The sequence below is a fragment of the Danio aesculapii genome, chromosome 9 (genome assembly GCF_903798145.1).
Source record: "Danio aesculapii chromosome 9, fDanAes4.1, whole genome shotgun sequence".
Classification (NCBI taxonomy): domain Eukaryota; kingdom Metazoa; phylum Chordata; class Actinopteri; order Cypriniformes; family Danionidae; genus Danio; species Danio aesculapii.
Window position 1 is genome coordinate 52,261,199 of NC_079443.1, and position 14,975 is coordinate 52,276,173.

The 14,975-nt window shown below is 35.2% G+C and overlaps 1 protein-coding gene across 1 annotated transcript in view; it reads right to left on the bottom strand.

Moving 5' to 3' along the window:
• Nucleotides 1–14,566, bottom strand: part of zmp:0000000936 (interleukin-1 receptor type 1) — a 44,185-nt gene extending 29,619 nt beyond the window's left edge. The window contains exon 1 of the mRNA XM_056465959.1: nt 14,404–14,566. The gene's annotated coding sequence lies outside the window, so the exon portion shown is untranslated. The remainder of the gene's footprint in view (nt 1–14,403) is intronic.
• Between the last annotated feature and the right edge of the window lie 409 nt (nt 14,567–14,975).

A 14,975-nucleotide genomic window follows, 5' to 3' on the forward strand; every position in this document is an offset into this window, starting at 1 on the left:
AATATAAACTTTTTTTAATATTTTCCAAACGATGTTTAACAGCAAGGAAGGAAATTTTCACAGTATGTCTGGTAATATTTTTTCTTCTTAAGAAAGTCTTATTTGTTTTATTTTGGCTAGAATAAAAGCAGTTTTTAATTTTTTTAAAACCCATTTTAAGGTCAATATTATTAGCCCCTTTAAGCAATATTAGTTTTGAATAGTCTACAGAGCAAACCCCTGTTCTACAATAACTTGCCTAATTACCCTAACCTGCCTAGTTATCCTAATTAACCTAATTAAGCCTTTAAATGTCACTTTAAGCTGTATAGAAGTGTCTTGAAGAATATCTAGTCTAATATTATTTACTGTCATCATGACGAAGATAAAATAAATCAGTTATTAGAGATGAGTTATGAAAACTATTATGATTAGAAATGTGTTGAAAAAAATCTTCTCTCTGTTAAACAGAAATGGGGGAAAAAATAAACAGGAGGGCTAATAATAATAATGACTTCAGCTGTATTTTGACATTTTATGTGCACATTAATTTCAAAGCATCTGACTCTTCCCTTGCATTTAATATGTTTTCTATGTATTTAAATTATCACATTTGTAAATTAAATTTGATAAACACACAGAACGGATTTTTATTATTCCTTATCTCCAGACATGCAATAAAGCTTTGTATATTCATATATATGCAGGTTTTCAATTAACCAGTCCATAATACATAAACAACATAAGAACACTTTTTATGTCCTCTTCAACTTTTATGACGCTGTTAGTCATGTTTGATGAATGTTGAGGCTCATGTTTACTGGAAGTGGTCAGTATTTGAACAAAACTCAAAGGTCAAATCAGAGAAAAAAAAACCCTAAACATTTATATGATGTTTACTCTCTGGGTTTATAAATGTGCTCTATATTATCTATAAAAGTTGACAAACACTAAATGAAGCAGAAATGTGGAAAGGAAATGTACAAGTTTTGAACATGAACATTATGGATATATATACACCTGACAAAAGTCTTGTCGTCAATCCCAGTTGTAAGAGCAACAAATAATAACTTGACTTCTAGTTGATCATTTGGAAAAGTGGAAGAAGGTAGATTTTTCCAATGTTGAACTGCATCCCAATCATCAGAAATACTGCAGGAGACCTATAGAGTGGAGGAACTATGATGTCACCTTGTAGGCTAATCGGCTGCTAGCATAAATCTGGTTCCCTCGATAAAATCAACATAGGATTTTCCCATAGGCTTTTCAAAGATTGCAAATAATAAGCTCTAAGTGTTCAAACACTGTTCATTACACTTACACGTTTTGTCCTGCTGGATAATCCTCACACCAAAATACAACTTTGAGCACTTTTGGATCTTATATGGAAACGCAAGAGCTGAAAAGCTAACATTAGGCTATAAACGGACTACAGTGCCTTCAGGATGCTCGCCTGTGACGTCAGCACCACCCTACTACAGACACCTTATCAAGCTTATTTTTAGAAATAGGGTCAGTGACAAAGATTTAATCTCTTTGTTTATTATATTATAATCCACGCTATACATTATAAACAAATAAATATGCAAAACACATAGATCTACGTGCCTTTTGGATAGTTTTTACATGGGAAATACATTTTGTTTTGCTTTACGGTTGATGTAAAAGTTTTAAAACTGTATGTGTAAATGTGTCTACATGGTATTATCATAAGACATATTTAAATAAGTGTAATTATTATTAATAGATGACAGAAATGAGGCCTGAGGGACAAGTCTATCAAATGCCTGCAAGTTCCATTATAGATGGAGAATAAAAAATCAATATTATTTTTTGTCACAAAGTACAGCGAAAAGCAACCCATTCAGTCACATATGCTATAAATGTTGAGGAGTGTATATATTGCAGTTAAGACAGAGTTAAATGTGTACAGATGAAGAAAAAAAACGTCGAAAAATCACTTGATCACGTTAAAATGACAGTGAATATGTGTTTATTTTTACACATTTATTCACATGTTTGCATTACTGAGAGCAGGAGAGAGACTGGCTGCACTGGTAAGCAGTATCCCCAGAGTATCGTTTAATTAAATTAAATGATTAACAAATGAATCTGTCTCGACAGTCTTTACAAGTGAAGGCATTATCTACACACAATATGATTTCCCAATTAGAAAAATACTACAAACTATAAAACACTGTTCATGAAAATACTTAAATCACAGACAAATCCAAATGCTCAACTCAAGCGAGCTGCGCTCCAGCCCAGTTCAGCTCGATGACGTTTAATGTCTCAGACACCGCCTGTAGTCCTATTTATACTTGATAACAACAGTCTCTTTAAAGAAGCGGAAATGAATTAAAAATCAAGAGTGTGGTGTAACCGATGTGTTTTATGTCGTAGAATAAAATAAGAAAGTATCTTGAGTTTGTGTTAGCCACGAACCTTATTTAAGCAATTTACCTGAAATCCCATTGAAAAAAACCCATTGACTTTGGGATGAGGGAACCGGAACTGCTAAAATACTAACTCTTTTCCGGGTTTTTGCATACAAATTGAGGTCATAGCTCCTCCACTCTATTGGAACCGGAGCCAAGATTCTCACAGAAATCAGTCAAGTTTGGTGAAGGAAAAATCATGGTTTGGGGTTACATTCAGTATGGGGGCGTGCGAGAGATCTGCAGAGTGGATGGAAACATCAGCAGCCTGAGGTATCAAGACATTTGTGCTGCCCATTACATTACAAACCACAGGAGAGGACAAATTCTCCAGCAGGATAGCGCTCCTTCTCATACTTCAGCCTCCACATCAAAGATCCTGAAAGCAAAGAAGGTCAAGGTGCTCCAGGTTTGGCCAGCCCAGTCACCAGACATGAACATTATTGAGCATGTCTGGGGTAAGATGGAGGAGGCACTGAAGATGAATCCAAAGAATCTTGATGAACTCTGGGAGTCCTGCAAGAACGCTTTCTTTGCCATTCCAGATGACTTTATTAATCAGTGATTTGAGTCATTGCAGAGATGTATGGATGCAGTCCTCCAAGCTCATGATGGAGTCAGACACAATATTCATTCTGTTTCCACTGCAGCATGACCACATATTCTATACTGGACATTATTGAAGGTTCAGTGACAAGACTTTTGTCTAAGCAAAGTCAGACCTTACTGTCCTAATGAAATCATTAAAAATCAAGGCATGATCATATTTTATTATGGTAAAATAAGCGTAATCTAGAGGCCTTTGCCTTTCATATAAGCCACTTCTGATACCAAATGATCAACTAGAAAGCAAGTTATTATTTGCTGTTCCTAAAACTTGGATAGGCGACAAGACTTTTGGTTAGGTAGTGTATATATATATATATATATATATATATATATATATATATATATATATATATATATATATATATATATATATATATATATATATATATATATATATATATATATATATATATATATATATATATATATATATATATATATTCAGAGAAACTGCTAGTCATATTAGAGTAGCACATTAAATTAAAGTTGAAAGACCAAAATATTATGTCCCGGTGGTTCAATTAAATTTACATTACATTTAAATGACATTTTTGACCTAACTGTTTGGTTTGTCCACATTTGACCCAGCGCTGGGTGAATACAGTCCATCGTTTTTAAAAATGTAGCTGATCTTCTACTTTTACTTCCCGATTTTCTAGAAAACACCTGGGAACTGCTGACTAAAGCTGAAGCTCAACAGCGAGCAAATCTGTGATGATTGCACAATAGTTTTCCTTCTTTAAACGAGCCGTCAACATGACTACAGATACAAATCTGAGGAACTTAAACTGCGAGCTCAGCATAAATAAATAAAAAATGGGGATTTGAGGAATGAAAGTAAGCTGGCAAAAAAGGGAACAGTCTGCAATTAAATACCATCTAAGAGTACACGGCCTAAACTACCCCTGGATTAAAATGAACCTTGATTTGTTTGTACCCTTTATAACCTCCTCCAGATGTCCAAAGCACTGATAAATATTTGATTTATAGAGAGTAAACTGGTATTTATGTCATGTTTAAGCGATGACGTCAACTGATGCACAATATGTACTAATCCTGTGTTATTTTAGTCATGCTGATTTAGTTTGAATCTCTTTTTATTTACATTCTCTGCATTTATTTTATTATTTAAGGTTTTAATAATCTTTTCCGTTATGTTTCCTTTTTTTAATCAGTCGATTTAATTTATATAAACTTCATTAAGAGTAAAACTATTTGAAAATGAGAAATATCTCCTTGTAGGCTAGCGAAAATCAATACTTTTAATTAGATCTCAGTTAGGGTTTATTTATTTTACGTAACAATTATAGTTTTAGTTTTATTGCTTTAGATGTGGAAGTTTTGAATAAAACCTTATAACTATTTACATTTTTTGTTTTCATTTTGGGAGGCTCAGTGATTAACAGTGTGGCCTCACAGCAAGAAGGTCGCTGGTTCGAGTCCCTGCTATGTCAGTTGGCATTTCTGTGTGTTCTCCCAGTGTTGGCATGGGTTTCCCCCACAGTCCAAACACATGCGCTATAGGGGAATTGGATGAACTAAATTGGCCGTAGTGTATGAGTGTGTGTGTGGCTGTGAGAGTGTATGGGTGTTTGTACTGGGTTGCGGCTGGAAGGGCATCCACTGTGTAAAACATATGCTGGAACAGTCGGCGGTTCATTCCGCTGTGACGACCGCTGATAAATAAGGGACTACGCTGAAAGAAAACGAATGGATGACTGTTTTCATTTTATAATTTTGTTTTTCTATCAATTTTATTTTAGTTTTTGCACTTTAGTTAAAGATTTACCATTTAAAAATGAAAAAAAAATCATCTTTCAGCTAATGTGGAAATAAAATGTGTATTTATATGCTTTAAATATTATTTTAGTTATCGTTTACTTAATTTGAAGTAACAATAATGGTTATAGTTTCATGGCTTAACACGATAAACTTATAGTAATAATAGTAATAATATAATTCATTATTGTTGTTGCATTGTTACTTATTACATTTGTATTATTCATATTGCTTAGACATGCTTATTCACAACAAAATCAGCAATGCACTAATATTTTTTTAAAGGGATATTTTAAGCTAAGAAGACTTTGTAGATGAAAATAAGTTAAGTTTGCAGTGAAAGTAAGTTAATGTTTTTTCAAAAATTGCAGGAATACAAATAGGAAGTAAATATTCATAAATCATGACATTAAGTCAAGTCAAAGTTTATTTATAAAGCGCTTTTTAAAAACAACAAGTGCTTACCAAAGTGCTGTACACACATACACCATTTAAAACAAAGGACAAATTCAACAGACACATGACTCTCATATGGTATTAAAAGCCAAAGAGTAAAAATGGGTTTTAAGACTTGATTTAAAAACAGAAAGGGTTGCAGCCTGCCTAACATAGGGAGGCAAATTATTCCAAAGTTTGGGGGCCACCACTGCAAAGGCATGGTCCCCCCTGGTTTTTAACATTGCGCGTGGAACAGCCAAAAGTAGCTGATCTGTACATCTAAGTGCCCTTGATGGAGTGTACAATTGGATTAATGAGGACAAGTATCTTGGTGCTAGTCCATTAGGCATTTAAACACCAAAACTAAAATCTTAAAATGTATCCTGAACTGTACAGGAAGCCAATGAAGAGAAGTCAGTATAGGTGTAATGTGGTCCCGTTTGCGTGTCCCCGTCAGCAAACGTGCAGCAGCATTCGGCACCCTCTGCAGACGAGTAATGGAGGTATGGCTAATACCCACATAGAGGGCATTACAATAATCTAGCCGAGTCGAGATAAAAATATGTATTACCCTTTCAAAGTCGTTAAAGGGCAAAAAAGACTTTAATTTGGATAGTTGCCTCAACTGGAAGAAGCTAGCTTTAATTACCGAATTAATCTGTTTATCCAGTTTGAAGTCACTATCCATATTAACACCCAGGTTTTTTACATTAAGTTTCACAAAAGAATTTAACACACCAAGATCCAAACAATCCTGACAATCCCAAACAAACATGATTTTACTACTACAATAATTAACGAATTAATTATAGCTACACATGAACTACACATTAAACAAATTAAGTTAACATTGACTGCTTCATGCTTTATTTATGTTATAAGATGTAATGTTTAATTCAATATTTTTGTTTGCCTTGCAAAAAATATACTGATTTCTAAATGAAACCAAATTGTTTCAATCCCATTAAGGTCATTCATTTTCTCTTCGGCTTAGTCTCTATTTCAGAGGTCGCCACAGCGGAATGAACCGCCAACTTATCCAGCATATGTTTTACACAGTGGATGCCCTTCCAGCCACAACCCAGTATTGGGAAACACCCATACACACTCACACACACACACACACACACACACACACACACACGCGCGCGCACACACACACACACACACACACGCACACACACACGCGCAAACACAAACACACCCATACACTATGGCCAATTTAGTTCATCACGCATGTTTGGACTGTGGGGGAAACCGGAGCACCCGGTGGAAACCCACGCCAACACAGGGAGAACATGAAAACTCCACACCTCCAGACCTTCTTGCTGCGAGGCCGCATTGCTAACCCCTGAGCCACCATGCCACCCCCCCATTAAGGTCATTCATTTTTCTTCGGCTTAGTCTCTATTTCAGAGGTCGCCACAGCGGAATGAACCGTCAACTTATCCAGCAAATGTTTTACACAGTGGATGCCCTTTCAGCCACAACCCAGTATTGGGAAACACTCACACACTCACACACAAACACGCACACACACCCGCACACACACCCATACACTACGGCCAATTTAGTTCATCACGCATGTTTGGACTGTGGGGGAAACCGGAGCACCCGGAGGAAGCCCATGCCAACACAGGGAGAACATGAAAACTCCACACCTCCAGACCTTCTTGCTGCGAGGCCACATTGCTAAACCCTGATGCACAGTGCCACCCCTCCATTAAGGTCAATTAAAGATAATTAAATCGAAAAACACTTGTTAAAGGCATGCTGCATGATTTTGGGTTGATTCACAAATCACGCAAACACTCTGCAAATCCAGTCTTCATCTAAAAACAAACGCAAAGCAAACAAACCAGTAGATACATGATCAGGATGAGCAATGAACCTGATTGGCAAGTTCTGCAAATGTTTGGGTGGCTTCGCTTTTACGCAAGGACAATAATACCCAAAAAATGAAGCGCCATCATTCATTAGAAATACTGACCTGGAAAAACACAACGCCACATTTTTATAATAGCATCATTTTAATAAAATACTTCATAAAACTATCCATATAATATAATACTTTGTAAAAACTATCCATAAATTAGCAGTTTTCCATATTTTGTGATTCATATTTTTATTTAGTTTATGCTTTTAAATTGCTTCATGTGATGTTGATCTTTCTTCCAACAACTTTTAACCTTAAAAAGTGTGAAAAAGTGACTTTTATTAACATTTTTAATAGTTTAAAGTGATATATTGTACATTTTCTGTTATTTTACACACTTATTTCTCTATATATTATCTATTTCTCATCTCAATCTACTTAAATGTCAATAAAAGTTAAACTGTATAGTTGAGTTTCCAACATCAAAAGTCGACAGAACAGAAATCAACATCCTATAATGCAATTCACAACCGTAAATAAAGACAAAATATGGAAACTGCTCATTAACAGATACATTTTAAAGTGTGAACGGTCAGCAAGCAGTTTACAGAGCGTCCGTCTCTGCTTTCAGAAGACAGACAGGGAGAAAAGTGTTCCCACAAACCCAGAGCAGATTCATTATCATGATGTTTCATTACGAGTTTTGCCTTTGCCTGAAGGCCTGATCGAGTTCACGCACGTAGGCTGATGTTTGGACATGCTGAACTACGCAAATACAGCAAAAACTGCTCCATCAATAATTTGAAGGAAAAAAATAACAGGCCTATGCTTTAGTAGTTCAGAACAAAATCATTAGGCCTCCTGTGAAATATTTATTCATTTGTTCGTCAGTTGTGATGTTTAACAGAGCATTTTCATAGTATTTCCTATAATATTTTTTCCTCTAACGTCTCATTTATTTTTAATTTGGCTGGAATATTATTATTTTTATGTAAAAACTACTCAGGTTAACATTATTAGCTCCATTAAGACATTTCTTCCCCCTGATTGTCTACAGAACAAACCACTGTCATCTAATGACTTGCCTAATTACCCTAACTTGTCTAATTAACCTTTAAAGGGCCCATAGTTTACCTCTTTTTTTATGATTTAATATTAATATTCTGGTTCATCTGAGTGTGTCAGTTTAGGTTCAGTTTAAAACACAATTCAGATTGTTTTATTATAATGTGTTAAAAAGTGTCATGTTGGGGGCGTGTCCACAGTTCGCTGATTTATGGGTGTGTTGCTTCACATGTAAATTAGTTTCAGCTTCCCGCCAACGTAACAAGGGGGCGGAGCCATGAGCTCACCCGCTCTGCGTTTGCAACAGAGTCTGACAGGCAGATAGAGAAGGAGCAGGAGTGAGACGTTCAGCAATCAGTTGTACATGTATGACTCGGACACAGACCAAGCAGAGAGTACAAAATCATTTGTGTCTTTGTACAGTTTTACAGCCAACTGTGTGCTAGTTTCAAGTGCCGAGCTTGTACACAGAAACTAATAACCACACACACTGAATTAACTTTGACTGAGGCACCGGATGCGCCGCTCGAAGCCGCAACACGGCACACCAGACACTCTCTGTGGCACGGCAGAAACATGAAGTGTCCCGAATCGTCGCTCCACGCATTTTTGAACTCTATACATAGGTTTCTGCAGCGTTCCGCGGCACCCAGCCGTCGACTTGAGTGTACCCTGATAGAAACCTATGTTTAGTATTGTAAAACGCATGTAGTTAAGATCACAGGGAGCTTCTGGGATCGTGAGAAATGCAAACGGCTGAAGTATAAGGTAGACTCAATGAGAAGTACACATGTTTGCAAACCTACCTAAAGATACAACCAATAATTCCGATTAGAGCGATAATGTGGAGAATATTGATCTTGTGTTGAGCCCAATGAGCCTTACATCTAAAAATAGAGCTAGGGTGTTCCTTTAGTGATATCGCTTCGACTCACGCTGAAAATGGCGGACGTGAATCAACAAACTGAGGATATGATGACGCGCATGTCAATCAATATTGGTGGGCGGGGGGACCGCTTTCCTACGTCAAGTAGAAGGTCGGTTTGAAAACCGCTCCAATTGGTCCACCGTTTTTTATGTTGTTAAATTGAAAAAAAAGCACTGGGTGTGTTTATATCACCCCAATATGACGGTCTATACACCATTTATGCACATATGTCTGTCCAAACAGCTTGAAAAGTAGATTTTTTACCATAGGTGCCCTTTAAATTAAGCCTTTAAATGTCACTTGAAGCTGATCACTAGTATTTTGATAAATATCTTGTCAGACATAATTTACATATATTAAATATTATTTATTATTGTCATCATGGCAAAGATCAAAGAAATCAGTTAATGAGTTATTAAAACTGTTATGTTTAGAAATGTGTTGGAAAAAATATCTGTTAAACGGTGCTTGAGAAGTATTTGAAAGAATTATTATATATTTTACAGGAGGATTTCGTCTTTAACTATATGTTTGGAGGTTTGTTTACATTAACAAATATGCAGTAGGAAATCTGACTTAGAAAATTGAATTTTAGCTCCTCTCTCAAAGGCCAAACTGTCTAAAATATATCCCAATGTTTCAGATACAGTGTGTGTGATAAGCGTAAACTTTCACCATGTAAACTTGGTCATATGTTTGTATTTTGTTTCAAGTTGCAAAACTATTGGATTACTTTCTTTAAAAACGTTTCTGATATTCTGGGGGTCAAGTTAGCTGTTTGCCTTTTAATCGCGATCTTTGGTGTTCCCTCTCAGTGTCAGCCTTTAAACTGGAGACACGCTGACATCGTGGCTTTTGCATCTCTTCTTGCTAGGCGCACAATACTGTCATCTTGTACCTCCTCACAATCCCCCTCTATTTCATTGTGGCTCAAAGATTTGGTCTTCTTTTTAAAAATTAAATACAATACCAGATATATTGATCGTTTTATTTGAGGATTGTTTTGTTGGGGCTAGATAGGGTTGTATATGGTGTGTGGGTTGTTGTAAAATGTGAAATGATATTTGCAAGAATACAAATTCCATGACAAAAAAAAGAGAAGTGCATTTTAATACTATACTATAAAACACACTGCAGTATTTACTCATTAATATCCCTGCTATACTGACAAACACTCTAGTTGTGCAACGAAACTAAACTGACACACATTAGGGTCAGAATAATAAAGGTAATTTTATATGAACAAAGGAAAAATTATTTCTCTATTAAAAACCTTACAGCCACACACTCAAATTCTAAAAGAAAAACAAGTAAATAAACATATAACATTTCAAATAAAATAAAACACTTGTTGTATTTACTTGTTTGTTATGCACGTGTGTATTTTTTTCTGTAAAAAAATGTACATCCAATACAATTTTTATATTTGTTTTATGTGTCTTTGTATGTATATTTTAATAGGTACACCTTACTAGTACTGGGTTGGAAATATTCCCGAGATTTTGGTCCATATTGACATGATAGCATCATGCAGTTGCTGCAAATTTGTCGGCTGCACATCTATGATGCCAATCTCCCGTTCCACCACATCCCAAAGGTGCTCTATTGGATTGAGATCTTCTGATTGTGGAGGCCATTTGAGTACAGTGAACTCATTGTCATGTTTAAGAAACCAGTCTGAGATGATTCACGCTTTATGACATGGTGCGTTATCCTGCTGGAAGTAGCCATCAGAAGATGGAGACACTGTGGTCATAAAGGGATAGACATGGTCAGCAACAATACTCAGGTAGGCTGTGGTGTTGACACGATGCTAAATTGGGCCCATGGTGTGTCAAGAAAATATCCCCCACACCATTACACCACCACCACCAGCCTGAACCGTTGACACAAGGCAGGATGTATCTATGTTTTCAAGTTGTTGGCGCCAAATTCTGACCCGACCATCTGAATGTGTCAGCAGAAATAGAGACTCATCAGACCAGGCAATGTTTCTCCAATCTTCTATTGTCCAGTTTTGGTGAGCCTGTGTGAATTGTAGCCTATGTTTCCTGTTCTTAGCTGACAGGAGCGGCACCCAGTGTGGTCTTCTGCTGCTGTAGCCCATCCGCCTCAAGGTTGGACGTGTTGTGTGTTCAGAGATGCTCTTCTGCAGACCTCAGTTGTACATGTGCTTATATGAGTTACTGTTGCCGTTCTATAACCAGTCTGGCCATTCTCCTCTGACCTCTTGCATCAACAAGGCATTTGCGCCCACAGAACTGCCGCTCACTGGACATTTTCTTTTTTTTCAGACCATTCTCTGTAAACCCTAGAGATGGTTGTGCGTGAAAATCCCAGTAGATCAGCAGTTTCTGAAATACTCAGACCAGCCCGTCTGGCAGCAACAACCATGCCACGTTCAAAGTCACTTAAATCCCCTTTTTTCCCCATTCTGATGCTCAGTTTGAACTGCAGCAGATCGTCTTGACCATGTCTGCATGCCTACATGCATTGAGTTGCTGCCATGTGATTGGCTGATTAGAAATTTGCGTTATTGAGCAGTTGAACTGGTGTACCCAATTAAGTGGCCGGTGAGTGTATATACATTTATTTAAATAAATAATATATATGATAAATAATAATTTAATATTATTAAAATATTATAATTTGTTACTTTCCATCCATTTAAACAAATAATTAATGAAAAAAGACAAAGAATAATGAATAAATATGTAGATAAATAACAACAGTGGCTGACAGTCATAGTGATTTCAAAAACACATGAGTGAGTTTATCTTTAAATAACATCTGCTCTGCCTGCTGGGTCAGCTTAATAATAAACAGAGCCAAGAAAACACTGCAACCCAATGAAACAACATGTAAAAACCACAAATCAACCACTTCCTATACTGAGCACTCCGATGTCCATTTCTCAGACATGTTTGACCGAATATGCTTGTCATACTTGTGACCATAAAGATAAACTAATTAAAAAAAAGCTTGGCACCACAATGCAAATTGACCATGTTTTAAAGTTTTCCATACAAGTGAGCCAAGTAAAAGCATTCTCAAATCTGCAGCACTTGTGCTCAAACTCATGATGCAATTTATAACATCAGCTGATTAATGTTAAAATTGAGCAAAGTGGAGATTTAGCCAAAAAATAAATCAAAACTAAGACTTTTTATTACATCTGGACCCAATTCTCACAAAATAAACACACATTTCCATGGTTGATTCAGCCTGAAAATGTAAGCAAAGCAGTTTTTTTGTGTGTGCAAATCACATACATGATATGCAAGGCCATGATTTTATTTCACATATATAAAAGCATGGCCTTGCATGTCATACTGTATGCAAGTGCAGAACTGCCACTGACTGGATATTTCCTCGCATTCGGACCATTTTCTGTAAACCCTAGAGATGGTTGTGGATCAGCAGTTTCTGAAATACTCAGACCAGCCCGTCTTGCACCAAAAACCATGCCACCTTCAAAGTCACTTAAATACTCTTTCTTCCCCATTCTGATGCTCGGTTTGACCTGCAGCAGATCGTCTTGACCATGTCTACATGCCTAAATGCACTGAGCTGCTGCCATGTGATTGGCTGATCAGAAAATTCCATTAACAAGCAGTTTGACAGGTGTACCTAATAAAGTGGCCATGGAGTGTAGTTCTATAATTATAATAACAATCATTTTTAAAATAAGTGTTCATTTATGGCCATATATCAATGCTCTGTATGGGTTTACTGTGAAACATGAAAAAAAGTCATATAAAATGACAAACGTGTCTAAACTCAGCTGTTAAATAAAAAATATGTCTAAACAGACAAATTAAATAAATAAATAAATAAACAAATAAATAAATAAATAAATAAATAAACAAACAAATAAATAAATAAATAAATAAATAAATAAATAAATAAATAAATAAATAAATAACAAGAAACCTACATAGTTCTATAATTACAATAACTATAACAGTTTAATATGTTAATCTATGGCCATATATCAGAGTTCTGTATGGGTTTACTGTTTTTATGAAACGTGGAGAAAATGTCATAATAAAGAAATGACAGACTTGTCTAAACTCAGCTTATCAATAAAAACACACGTCTAAAAAAATAAAAACAAACAGAATGTATAGCAAGCAAGCAACATAGTTTTATAATCATAATAGCTATCATTTTAACTGCATATTGTTATGGCCATATATCAAAGTTCTGTATGGGTTTATTATGAAACATGGAAAATAATGTCATCATAAAGAAATGACAAAGTGCGCTCAAACTTGTCTAAAATAATCTTTTAAAGTAAAAATATATGTCTAAACAAACCAACAAATATCATGCAAGTTACTGTACATATTTATATAATTAAAATAACTACAATTTTTGTATATGTACTTTTATGGCCATATATATCAGTGTTCTGCATTGGTTAATTTTTATTATGAAACGTGGAAAAAAAAAGTCATAATAAAAATGTCAAACTTGTATAAACTCAGCTTTAAAAATAAAAACAAACAAACAAATAGCAAGCACGCTACTGTACACATATAATCAGAATAACTATATATATATATATATATATATATATATATATATATATATATATATATATATATATATATATATATATATATATAGTTCAACCATAGAGTTTGCAATTGTTGTTGTTTTTTTAAAATATATATATATATATAACTATATTTAACTTTATAACTATATAACTATATATATATATATATATATATATATATATATATATATATATATATATATATATATATATATATACACATATATATAAATAACTATATATAACTATATATATAAATAACTATATTTAACTTTATAACTATATATATATATATATATATATATATATATATATATATATATATATATATATATATATATATATATATATATATAATGTTCATTTATGAGTTATGTATGCGTTCACTGTTATAATGGAACGCGTGGAAACATACAAAATGCGTCCAAACTTGTCTAAACTCATCTTTTAAACAGGCAGAAATCTCTTGGACAAACATATATAAGCATTCATTCACTTCTTCATTCATCAAGTTAAATGCTAGTTAAAGATTTCACCTCACCGCATGTTTACAAAGCAAATCTGGGAAATCTCAGCAACAAAAATCCAAGGAATACAACTCACAAGCCATGGATATAAATGAGTCACACGCTATTTTACAGCACAACCGGTAACAGCCATGCGTTTCTTCTTGTAAAATAAACCGGGATTTCAGTATGTGTTGAATTATTATTGGAAATCCTCTTACCTACAGCCGCTCCCGCCGCATCGCGACCCTCCTCAGTAATGATATCTCCTCAGTTTAACACATTAACGTCCACTCTGTGTCCAGAATAGCTCGGATATGGCGGCCCGTGAGCCACTTCTCCACGGTAAGAGGAATGTTTGAGAAAGCGCGTTTGGCAATATCCTCTCGCTCTCGGGAAGCTTCCTCTCCAACGACTCATTGTTGCGCAACCGCAAACCGCCTGACGCCTGTACAGCGGGCTTTGAGTTCCCTGATGAAAAAACAAACAAACAACTACGATAGAGTGTGCAATTATTGTTAAAAACAAAACAAAAATAAACAAATAAAAATGTAATGAGAAAATAAATCAATCAGTAATAAATAATAATATTAATAATGAAAATGATAATAATTTTTTGAACGATGCCCTTCCAGCTGCAACCCATCACTGGGAAACACCCATACACTCTCATTCACACACATACACTACGGACAATTTAGGATGCCCTTCCAGCTGCACCCCATCACTGGGAAACACCCATACACTCTCATTCAAACACATAAACTACGGACAATTTAGGATGCCCTTCCAG